General features: G+C 34.8%; 1 protein-coding gene across 3 annotated transcripts in view; it reads right to left on the bottom strand.

Annotated features, from left to right (window-relative positions):
• The window catches only part of LOC150102123 (tRNA (32-2'-O)-methyltransferase regulator THADA-like), a 694369-nt gene that overhangs the window by 310688 nt on the left and 371066 nt on the right, over positions 1-12615 (bottom strand). The gene's annotated exons all lie outside the window — the stretch shown is intronic.

The raw sequence follows: 12615 nt of genomic DNA, 5'->3' as shown, positions 1-12615 counted from the left end.
TTAGTTAAACGTGTTTCTTTTTGTATATTGCAAGCACAATGTTCGTGGTGGTATTTTTGTTTCTAGCTACTGAAGTCTTGCTCAGATGTGAAATAAATTTATTAAGATTCATTATTAAAGCATAATTATGATTTTGTGCAAGCTGTTAAAAGTTTTGTAATGTTAATGCTGCTTATGTATAAACAAACATTCTTCACAGAATATTGTCAATAGTTGCCGCTGTAATTCATGTTGCGTGAAAGTAATTAAATGAACTCACCTCAGTATGTAGAAGATTGAGAAATGAACTGTTATAAATTCTGACTGTTTAATTGGGAAATTGCAATTAAACAACTTTTTTGCATGGCAAAGAAGGAACTTTGTCATTTCAAGCCCTATGCCAGAAAGCAAATAATGGCAGCACCCAATGTAGACTTCAGTGGAAAGTTTACAGTGACATTTCTGAGCATACGTGAAAGTGGAAAGAATGTTATTAAACATTGCTAGGCATTGAGTTATCCATGGAATAGAAAAGGAACACATCAGGAGGGAGCAGTGAAGTTCCTATGTCTTCAATATATGAAGATTGGACAGAAATTAGAACAAAAGTTAAAATAGAAGACAGAGAGGATGTCCTTGTATGATGATATAAGTGAAGTTCTTATAGTTATTAATCCATATAGGATTTATTTCAGGTGAGGCTGAAAAGGAACTTTATTGCTTGCCAGTTCATATAGAAATGGGCCCAGTAAAGTTTGTTTTATTTAGAATTCTCAGTCTGATATGTGATTTTAACTGCTGATATACTTTTAGTTAGTTCTTCAGAAGCTTCATATAGGTTGTTCTTAAGTGTTAAAACTGTTGATATGGTTTAAAGAAGAACATAGAGACTTTCACATAGAAAGTTAATTCATTCTGAAGTGATGATATGGTTGATACAGTTTATAGAAGTCTACTCAGTGCAGCTTGCTGCTATTTTCATACAGAAAGTGAAGTTACAGAAGTCTTGGATGAAGACTAGCTTTGTTTTATTCAGTATTCTTTGATTTTAGGATTAAAGAAGAATTTGACTGTTGTGTAGCTGTGATACAGAAAGTTTCCTGTGTGAACTCAAGAAAGAATAAAAGTTCTGTAGGAGACAAGAGACTAAACTTTTTACGAGTTTTGTCAACACAGGACAATATCTACTGGTTTATGTAACTGAAGGAAGGCTGTGCAGCAAGGGTGCTTTTCATATCGTTTGAAATTGTAATATGAAGAAAATACACTGTCATTTGAATAGTAGTTAAGTAGCTGATTTAATGTTATATATAGTTGTGTTATTTATAAATTAAAGATTTTTATTAAAAAGTATTTGAAGACTCAATCTCTTAATGGGTTAAATGAGTTAACAGGTTAATTTAAGCCTATGCGAAAGGTAGATTTCAAGTATAGTTTCAGATGTTGTTCTTTTTATTTTGGATTTAAGAGTTTTAACCACTGAGAGTAGGTGAGAGAAGTAAGTAAATATATACTCTCCCCCTGAGACACAATATAGGATAAAATTGAATACCATATTGAAAATGTGTGCAAGAAAGTTAAGTTTTGTGGCTCGTGTACTGGTTTAAATTCGGTATTAGGTTTAATGAAATGAATATAGCACAGAGAAACAAATAAACACAAGTTTAATGAATCCCATATTTCATCTCAATCACTACAGACAAATTATCAAGGATACACCTTAAACTTGTAAAAACACACACAAAAACATTCAAAACAATTAAATGTTGGGCAGGAGCCCTAAGCATTCAAGTGCTCCAAATATTAGGAACACAACTGTATTTATTAAGATTAGGTTGGTTTTTCATATCTGTTGCTGATTCTAAGAAAAGTCCTTCAAATTTATATTTGTTGTGGGAAAGTCCAGTAGTGTTTTCCTCCCATTTGATTTTGTGCACGATATCAAACACATAGTCGGCTAAACCCAACTGACCATAGTTATGGTGGCAGATGTATTTATTGTGTTCTTCTAGATGGATATCGGCAAATTTCCCTGTTTGGCTATAATGTGATAAATATGCAAGAACAAAGAACCTTGTAAATCTGGAACACAGAGGAGAGACAGCAGCATGGATCAAAGACAAAAATATTTATTACTAGAGCTTACGAGGGTAACACTACAGTGGTCTCTGAGCCATGCTACTAGTGATTGTGATCAGAAAATGAATTTGTTGCTCAGAGACTACATACTTATAAACTGACTGCTGGATTATGATCCCCCCCAGTTGTCAGAAAAAAACACATTAAAATGGCTTCTAAAAATGTCACATCTTGGCCTCTTGAAATAGTTAAAAAAATTCAAACTGTTTAGTTTCCCCCCCCCCCCCCAAATATAGAGTACAAATTCCCTAATCTTCATGTACCATATGTAAACAGACAAAAGGCACATTCATGCTTTGGCCGATTTCTTCTATATGGAGCATTTTGAAAAACATGCTCTTGACATTGCCATTCTCAACTCTTCTGTTTGGTTAAGATATATTGATGAAGGATGACAGCTATGCCAATCTGATGTTACTGACAATAGCAGGAAGTAAGCTGTGGATGCTGCATTTTATATACAGCAGGAAGTCTAGGGATGGAACTTGACAAAGTGCTACTACAAAATAGTGACCAAGGCTAACAATGGTGAGAGCTGTTTCTGGGAGCCTTTTTGATGAAGGTTCACTACAATTTGAAGAGGCTGACTCAGCAGCGGAGAAAAATATCTCCAAAGATTATTATATTACATATATAAATGTATTTGATTGATTGATTTAACCATTCATTCATGTCCGACTCTTTTGGTGACTTTGTAGGCTTGCTACAAAGTGTCTGTGAGATATTTTACAGGGTAGTTCACCATTGCTTTCCCCAATCCATCCTATTTATCCATGCTTTGGGACTGGCATAGCTGACAAATCAGGCATAAAGGCTGGGTCATATGTATTCATTGCTGTAAATCCACGTGTATTCACGAGGCCGGTTTGCCTGTTTCTGAAGGATGAAAAACATGAGCTTCCAGGTGAAAAACCCTCTATCTCTGTATGAGGTCAGCTAACTCAACAACTCACCTTTAGTGGAAAGAGACCAGATAAAGGTTCCTAGTGTCTTGGACAGGAATTGAACCGGCTTCATCAATACCGATGGCAATGGAGGTTCTTATAAATCTATACATGAACATAAATACATACACACATACATACATACGGAAACTTTCCCATCATTCTTTCTCCCTCTCAACAATATGGTGTTATCTTTATTTGCCAGACCTTTCTGTCCAATGGTTACAATGCAAAAGATTAACAAATTAGCTGTTTCTCAATAATCGTCCCTCAACATACAGACTATAGTAATGCTAATACTATTTCTTATATCTGCAGCACCTAAAACTTTAAAGAAATATCATCTCTGCATCACTTTCAAACTTATCTAAAGCTGGCAGCTGTTATCCACCCTCATAAGGATCCACTTTTTACTCTCTCTATTGCAGGTGTTTACTCTGTCTTCTTGCAAGTTACCCCATGATCAAAACAGGAGTTCTGCCAACATCCATCTAGAAGAACATAATGAATATGTTTGTTGCCCTAACTATGGTCAGTCAGCTCTAGCTGACCATGCATTGGATAACTTGCACAAAATCAAATGAGGAAAAAAAACTATTATACTTCACTGCAACAAATATAAACTCGAAAGACTTTTCTGATTATCAGCACCAGATTTGGAAAAACAACCTAATCTTCATAAATATGATTCTGTTAAACTTCCTAAGATTTGGAAACTTTAGTTCTAATTAGGCATTCTGCCAACAGTAACCATACAGGGATATCTGCATAGGACATTAAGCTTTTAGTATAACTTTTTTTTTCACTTATTGTTTTGAATATTTTTGGGTGTTCCTTTATAATTTTAAGATTATATCCTTGATGATTTCTCTTATGATCAATTAAACACAAAACTTGTGCTTAACTATACAGAGAGAGAGAGAAATTCAATTAAATATCACAATAGGTGAAGAAAGAATTAAAAAAAAGCAAGGTTCAGCTTTCAGAAGTGAACTGTGGACTAATAAATATTATTCAAGGAAAAAGGATGGTCTAAAACAAGAACGAAACTTTGGAAATTCACCACACTCTGAAGAAAACATTGACTGATTCAGCCAGAGAAGTAAACATGTGGTGAGGTTGAATGCAACAAAATCAGAATTCCATGGTAGATTCAAAAATATAAAATGGTAGTCAAGGAAAGTATGTCTTCAGAGTGTGGTGCTATGAGAGAACAAAGAAAAAAATGTAAGAAAGTGAAGCCTGTCAAATCTAGCTAAACAAAAGTAATGGAGAGACTTTGGAAACAGAAAATAAATATCGGGAAGGGGACAAAATATTCTGGAAGCCATTGAAAAAGCTTAGAAATGGAGGAATGAGTACTATAAAAGAAATTAGAGATGAACTGAAGCAAAGATATTTTAGATGATGGCAGTAATTACTTTAAAAGATTGCTAAATGTGAAACCAGCAGTTACAATATGGCAGTAGGAAAAATTCAAGAGGAGAGAAATCAGGACTAAATATCATTACTTAAAGTAGAATAAGTCATTAAAAACCTGAAAGGTCAAATACAGAAATATTCAAATATCGAGGTATAAAAGTTTTATGGTGTCTACACTGCATAATTCAGAATGTTGAATTCCAGATGATTTGAATAGAACTCATGAAATGAGAAATAAAACTGGATGTGAAAATTACAGAGGAATTTTCCTACTGAGTGTTCTTCCTGGTAAGATTTATGCAAGCGCATTGGAGAAAAGACTAAGCAAATGGTGGAAGGAAAATCTGCAGATGAACAAGTCGGCTCAGGCCAACTAGAGATTATCGGGATCAGATTTTCACTTTACGACAACAATTAGCTGAAAAAATTTTCTAATAAATCTGTTAGGGATATCAGGAATAAAAAGACAGGCATTATGAAAATAATCAGGAACAATGAAGACATACTAAAAGGAGAACCCAGAACAAAAACAGTTCAGGTATTTAGACACAAATTTCAGTGAAGATGACTTTTACTGAATTTATAATAACTAATCCTTGTTAATTAAGAGGGAGATGTTAAATCCCGTTTTATTTTATAGCCGGGTACGAAACTCGGGTCGAAAATAGTTTCGTACCTGGCTATAAAATAAAACAGGATTTAACATCTCCCTCTTAATTAACAAATTCGCCGGTAAAATAGCCTTTCGGCTTATTATCTTTGTAACTAATCCATGTCTTGAACAGAAATCCAGCATTAATTTACCATTATTACTAGCTTTATGCTTTTCTCCAAATTTTCCCAAAACATTTCTATATATCTGGTAATCATTTTCTACTCTGTTGTTTAGATCTCCAACAAGGACCAACTTTTGATTAATTTATTATCATATGATATATTCCAAGTTCATTTAATACTCCCTCAGAGGTCCTCTGAGGAAGTATATAGGAAGAAAATATGTGACTTCCCATCAACTCTTTTCTTCCTATCCAACAAACTCTGTAATCTACATTCTCTTATCTGCTCTGCATAACCAACATTCTTTAGACCTGATATTTCTTTGTCCTCTTTAGTGTTTCCACTTTGAAATGAAAACTAGATAGTGAGTGCTTTTGGCATAAAGTCTATGCCTGCAAAAACTAGATAACCAAATTTCTCAAACATTTATCTAGCCAACTGTCAATATGTCCTTAAAGGCTCTCTTTAGCGAGTACAGGTGGCAAACCCAAGGTGCCTGATGCTGGACCATGCCTTACTTCACGGAACGTACATTTGTTATATTATATTATATGCAGACTGGTCTCTACCCAACCTTTTTTCTTTCTTTCCCTCATTTCTTCTTGCTCCTCCTCTGAAATGCTATTAAAATACTCAACGTCTAGAGGCAAATCCTTCCTATTTTCCTATTTCTTTTCGTCTCATACAGTGGGAGTTCACCTCACCTAGTAGGATGAAGTACCAACTCAACTGGCCAATGTAGAATGAAACTGGAACCAAAAACCCTCAGATATGTGGAAGGAGCCTCTATAACCCTATGACTTTTTTTTTTCTTTCTTGCAGTGAATTCACTCCAAAATCCTAATATGGTTGTGCCTTTTAATGCACCTTATACTGCATCAGTTGTCACACAGAGTAATCAGAGCCACACTCAGGGCTCAGACAGAGGGTCTTGTTCAAGAAGTATATTACAGTCTCCAAGACAAGTCAGTGTTACTGTGAACGAGAAATACAGAAGATACAGAATTAACCTTATAGGTGAACTTTACAGAGGCATAGAATATACAGGATCTACAGATGGGTACTCTTGATATTGTCTACAAAGAGATGGAATGGAGAAGGTCATTTCAAAAGACAAGATGGTAAGCAAGTGTTTATTTAGGAGGTGACTCAAAGCATCATGGAGTAGATCTGGAACTGAGGAAAGTCCAGGCAAGAGCCTGAACTTACTTCAGTACTCTGTTTTAATTAATGACAGGATACTTTGTATTGGAGTTAAATCTCATCCTACCAGTGTGTCAACTGTGGTAGTTTATGCACCCCCACATAGATAGGCCAGATAAAAAGAGTGAGGAATTCTATGAAAATCTACAGACTTTTTGGACTGCTTTCCAAGGAAGGATGTACTTTTCATCTTAGGGGACTTTAATGCAAAAGTGGGAAAGAGTATGAGAGTTAGGTCTGAGTGTGTCAGGTTTCACATGGGTGAATATAAAACCTGATGTGAAACACTTTTGGAATTTGCCCACGCTAAAAGATAAATCACTAACAATGCCTGCTTCCAGAAACACCTACAACAGACCTATACTTGGACATCTAATATTGGTAGATCAAGGCACTGGACTGATTACATCCTGGCTCTCCAATGGTGGAAGACAAGCATCTTTCATGTGTGTGTACTTGTCCAGGAGCAGGCTGTGGTACTGAAATTCTGAAACCTTCCAAGATTGGCCCATCCTACAAGACTAGATGTTAGAGTAATCTCAAGTGGGTTGACACAAGAAACCTCAACACAGTTGAATATTCTTTTGGAGACTAGTGAGAAGAACTCACCTAAAATGTTCAGGGAAGGAGTCAAGGTTATCACTGAGAATACAGCAAAGAAGTAACTAGACCCGATTAGAAGACCAGGAGCTCCATGGATATTATGATTCAACATGGGATCTGATTGAAAGGAGGCAGATGGTGAAACGAGGCACAAGGATTAAAGAATACAAGAGATTACATAGAGAAGCCAGAAAAGCCATCAGGAAGGAGAAGGAAAATTTTTATGCTAATAAATGTGAAGAAGATTATTAAAAGGATGTACATTTAGTTCAAGACCTATAGCGCAAGTTTAAGTCAAAATTGAATGTCATCGATGATAGGAATGAAGCAGCAATAATAAAAGAACTGGAAATCATAAACAGATGGAAAGATTACTGTGAGGAAACTGTATAGCACAGAGGATAAGGAAATTGTGGAGCAGCCATCTTACCAGGAAAATTTCTATTTAGAACCTCCTTCCAATTAGAGATGACACTGAAAGAGCACTAGCTTAATAACAATAAGGCTCCAGATGAAGATGAAAGCACAGGAGAGTTAATTAAAGCCACAGGGGATAGAGGAGTAAGAGTGTTTCACAGATTGATTATAAAGATATGGGAGACAGGATCATGGCCTAGAGACTAGAAGTCTGTTTTCATACCTCTGAACAAGAGGTATGAAATTACTGAAAGAGAGGTATCTCTTTCAATCTTGCTTGCATGAAATCTCTTTCATGCAAGCAAGATTTTATTAAACATCATTCTAAATAGGACTGAGGCAGAGCTATGAGGAACAAGCCAGTTTTAGAAAAGCAAGGGTACCATAGATCATATCCTTTGCCTTAGACAGATCATAGAAAAGTATAAAGAATTTAGACTCCCTATGGAAATGTGTCTTATAGACTACTCCAAAGCTTTTAATTGTGCTCAGCATATGAAACTGCAGAAGATTATGAAAATAATGGGTTTTCCTCAACACATTATCAGGTTGATAGCTAACTTGTACAGTGAGCAAGAAAACATGGTAAGAAGAGATGTTGGATTAACTAATTGGCTTCGGGTTGGCAAGAGAGTTAGGCAAGGATGCCTGCTTTCTCTTCACCTATTTACTATCTATATTGTAGATATCATGCATGCAGCATTGGTTGAGCTTAAGACAGGAATAAGGATAGGTAGTAGATCAGTAATCTGAGCTACACTGATTATACAGTTCCTTTGTAATGACAAAGAAGAACTAGGATGAAACCTTGACAAAGTTAATGAGATCAGAAAGAACAGAGCTTAAACTCAATCCTAGCAAGACAAAGATTATGGTTCTCAAAGGAAATATAGACAGGGAAGCTCATGAGAAACAAGCGTATCTTAATGGAAAAAGATTTGAAGAAGTCAGCAGATTCAAGTACCTGGGATCCATTAATAATGTGAAGAACTACTGTTCAGAAGACACCAAAAGAAGATTACGGATGGATAAAATAATAGTCAGAGACTTGTATAAAATCTGAAAGGATGAATCTATTTCCACAGCTGAGAATTCTGAATGCAGCTGTTTTTCTAACAGAAACTGATGCATATGAGACTTGGAACCTAAAGAGGTCTGATAGGAAAAGGTTAGCTTTGAAGATGTGATGTCACAGAAGGCTGTTGGGGATATAATATACTGAAAGGTAGACAAATGGATGGGTGCTAGAAATTATCAGCAAAACTAACTCCTTGAGGTTATTGACAGAAGAAAGTCGAAATACTCTGGACACACTGGAAGGAGACTTCTCAAAGCAGTAATAGAAGGTAAAGTTTATGGAAAAAAAGGGAAGGGATAGACCATTAATGATATGGAAGGATGGAGTGTCAGGGGTGACTAATCATCAGAGAGTTGAAGCCTCCAGAAAAGCATAAAACAGGACCATCTGGTGAGGACTACTGTGGCACATCACCGAAGAATGCAGTGACCAAATACAGCATCAAATGATGTCCAAAGAATAGATGGGTGTATAGTTGATACCAAGCAATTCTATTTTTACAGAATCCTGCTTAATATCTGAAGTAATTAGAATGTTAAATAAAACAAACAGTTACAGCACAGCAGTAGAATGCCCAAGAGGAATGCAATCAGGTTTACCTATCAATACTGACAGTAGCACAAAAACAAATAATGTATGACATCAATCGGAGAAAATGGAGATGGATAGAACATGTACTAAGGAAATCAGAAAAAGAAAAAAGTCAAACAAGCATTAAAATGGAATCCACAAGGAAAGAGGAAGAGAGGTACATCAAAGGTCAGTTGGAAGAGAGGAGTGGAAGCAGACCTCAGAAAGACTGGAAAGATCCGGACAGAGATAAAGAGAGAAGCACATAACAGAGTTAGATGGAAATCCATGGTCGAGGCCCTATGCTACCAATATAGTGAAGAGGAATAAGTGAGTAAATAAGTACTGGCAGTAGCATTGCTGACAACAATGCTAATGGCAGTCTGGCACATAGGATCATAAAGATATGCAACTTCAGTATGAATGTTTAAATTTAACAGGCAGAAGAGACAAGAAGAAGATTCGACAATGAAAGTAAGCTACATGCAAAGAACAGAGTAGCATGACCTAAAATGCATTAGGGTCCTAATTATATAATTTTAAAACAAGAAATATATTAATATATCCTAAAATAAATTATTGAACACAGCAGAATGTATGAATTAGAAATCTTTCCCATAAGAAGGATAACTTCAGTGCATCATTTCAATTCAGATTTGGACAATGAAGAAAGGCCTCAATTTCTTTGTATAAATAAGCATTCTATGAGAGAACCACTTTGGTGAAGAACTTTAGTCTCTTTTTTTTTAAAGGATTCTATGTCTAGTGGTGATAACAAGACCACACCGTTCTGGCTCATGGTGTTTGATCAAGATATTCCTCATGAAGAACAGCTGAATATCTATCAATTTGGCTGAAGTATGATAACTCACAATGGCAGGAATTTGATAAACACCAAGATAGGCTAAATACAGAAGTTTATCCTTCAAAGACTTAAAAAAAAAAAAAAAAAAAAAAAAAAAAAAAAAAAAAAAAAGACAGGACTTGTTAATAGGGCAAAGGGATACATGAAGGCCAACTGGCTATTCTTTCAGAAACACCATTAATATAAATAAATGGTAATGCAATGGACCATTTTTTGGTTAGAAAGTGACAAATGAAAATTCCAAAGAAGCCTAAATAGCATTCGTTGTATAAGACTCTCTAATGATATTAATGGGAAGATGGACTTATATTTCTTAAAATACTAATACTTTAGTAGAACATAAAAAAGTGAGCCCAATGTACCTGAGTCTTAATAGTACCAGATATTTGAAAAGAACAGTGATGTGAGACAGCATGAATATAAAGCCCAGTGTTGCTATATATAAATAGAGAAGTGTAGCCCACCATCTCACTTACAAAGAAGGAGGCGGGTTAAAAAATGATGATCAATTTCTTCTTCAAGAGTGAAGTGAATGTAACCATGAAATCTATTAATCTTTGTACTGAAATCATCCAAACGGGAACTTTGTAAAACTGCAAAAATGTCATCCATATATCTCTAAAATAGGGAAGGCTAAGGAGAGAGATGTTGTCTAATAGCCTTTGTTCAAATCACTCCTGAGTTTGTATGGGTTGGAGAAAAAGAACTACCCATGGTTGTACCTTTAATCTGATGGTAAGTTTTGTTCACAAATGTGCCAGAGGAACAATTGTAAACTACATCCATTCTAATGATTGTGTCTTTAAAATTTGACATTATATTAATTTACTATTTATTTCAATTCCTTCAGCAACAACCATTTTCTGCCTTTACTATTTCTAACATTTTTATTTCTTCATCAGTGCTTAATGAAATTTTTCTGTTCCTATAAATGATATGCACACATTTATAGATTCACATATTTCTTTTCTGATTCCAGATCTTTCTATTGTCATGTTGTACCATCATTTTACATTTTGGTTTAAGCCAATAAAAATATAATTTGGTCAGCTAAATCCCAGAGACTACAGATATGAAAGTCCTGAGAAAGATTAGCGGCATGAACAGAAGGCATTAATGACAATATCACATTAAAAACTAGGATATTTGGAAAGAACTTGACATTATTAGCATCCAGGAATGTGTTAGCAGATCTGATCTCAATTGGTATGGTCACTTAAGCAGAATGGGAGAGGAAAGATTAGCAAAGTTAGTGTTCTCTGCCAGGTTGGCAGGAAAAAGACCCAAAGGAAGACCAAGAGACAAGTGGATTGACACAGTAAAAATTTTCTTAGTTGACAGAAATATAAGATCATCATGTTGGAGTCTTGACAGATAACAGATTGATTTGGAGGTAAATTGTTGATAGGAAGTTAGTAATGATGTAAGTTTTTCATGTACTTATCATAATATCCTGTACACCCCTTGAGGATACATGTCACGAATCTGATGATGACGAGATCATTCTCCATATTTGTTTCTACTCAATGTATTTCATTGGTACTGATTTATTTTGTGTATCATTTCTAGTCACTTCTGTACACTAGAATATTGCTTCTTGAACTGTGCATCACAGAATTCTAAAGCCTCAGTTTCATAATTTCCTTTCTGATAATTTTTTATGAAAATTTTCATATGGATTCCACAATTCAAAAAGTATAAGAAACAGTGTACGATAGTGTTCACAATGCCACATATATTTTGGTTTGTTTTATGCTTAATATTCTGCACACTGCCAGTTTAATGCTTCAGTTACTTTTTTTCCCCACTGAGATTCTACATCTTCCTCATTAGTGACATTAGTTTTTACAACTGCTCTTTTAGACTTTTTTTTCTTTTTGTTAAAGCATTCTTATACTCTTTTCAATACTTAAATCTTAACATTAATGTTTTTTATCTATTGATCCTACACATGAAAGGTAAAAAGGCATATAACACAAAAGAGTGCCTATGTATGGGTAAGGGGTTACAGAGAAAGAAGTAGTCTGCTGATATGCTTTTTTAAAGAGTTTGGGATTGTACTCAGTGAGAAAAACAATATGGGTGTGAATGATGTTCCAAAGAATTCATTTTACACAAATTATGGACTCTACAACTGTGTTACAAATAACTATTTTAATTTCCCGATGTTGCGACCTACATATTAAGGTCATCATCTGGAGTATGAACATATATATACAGAGACAAGCTAAATTACATTTCACATAGCATGCTGAAGAGACAATGATTTGATCAACGTAATTCTATAGGCCTGACCTTTAGTGAAAATAAAATAAAATTACAATAAATAAATAAAATAAAATAAATTAAATTAACTACATCAAAGTTATATTCTATTTAAGACAACATTAGAGAAACATTCTTTCATATTGTTACAGTAAAAATGATGTCCTAATTTAACATGACAATTGTTATATTAGATTTAAGATCCTGGAGTCCTATTTATAAAGAATATGTACCTTCCATATGTTTGGGATTTTTAGACCATCATTATTGTTAAGATTAGGGTGATTGATAAGAATCTCACAGGCTTCTTTAAATTTACGTTCATACCATGTTTTGGTATGATGTAAACAACA

This window comes from Typopeltis vanoorti, chromosome 10 (assembly GCF_054136105.1).
Source record: "Typopeltis vanoorti isolate ZY-2024b chromosome 10, IOZ_Tvanoo_1.0, whole genome shotgun sequence".
Taxonomy (NCBI): domain Eukaryota; kingdom Metazoa; phylum Arthropoda; class Arachnida; order Uropygi; family Thelyphonidae; genus Typopeltis; species Typopeltis vanoorti.
The sequence above is the reverse complement of the archived record's forward strand: the minus strand, read 5'-3'. Positions and strand labels throughout refer to the sequence as shown.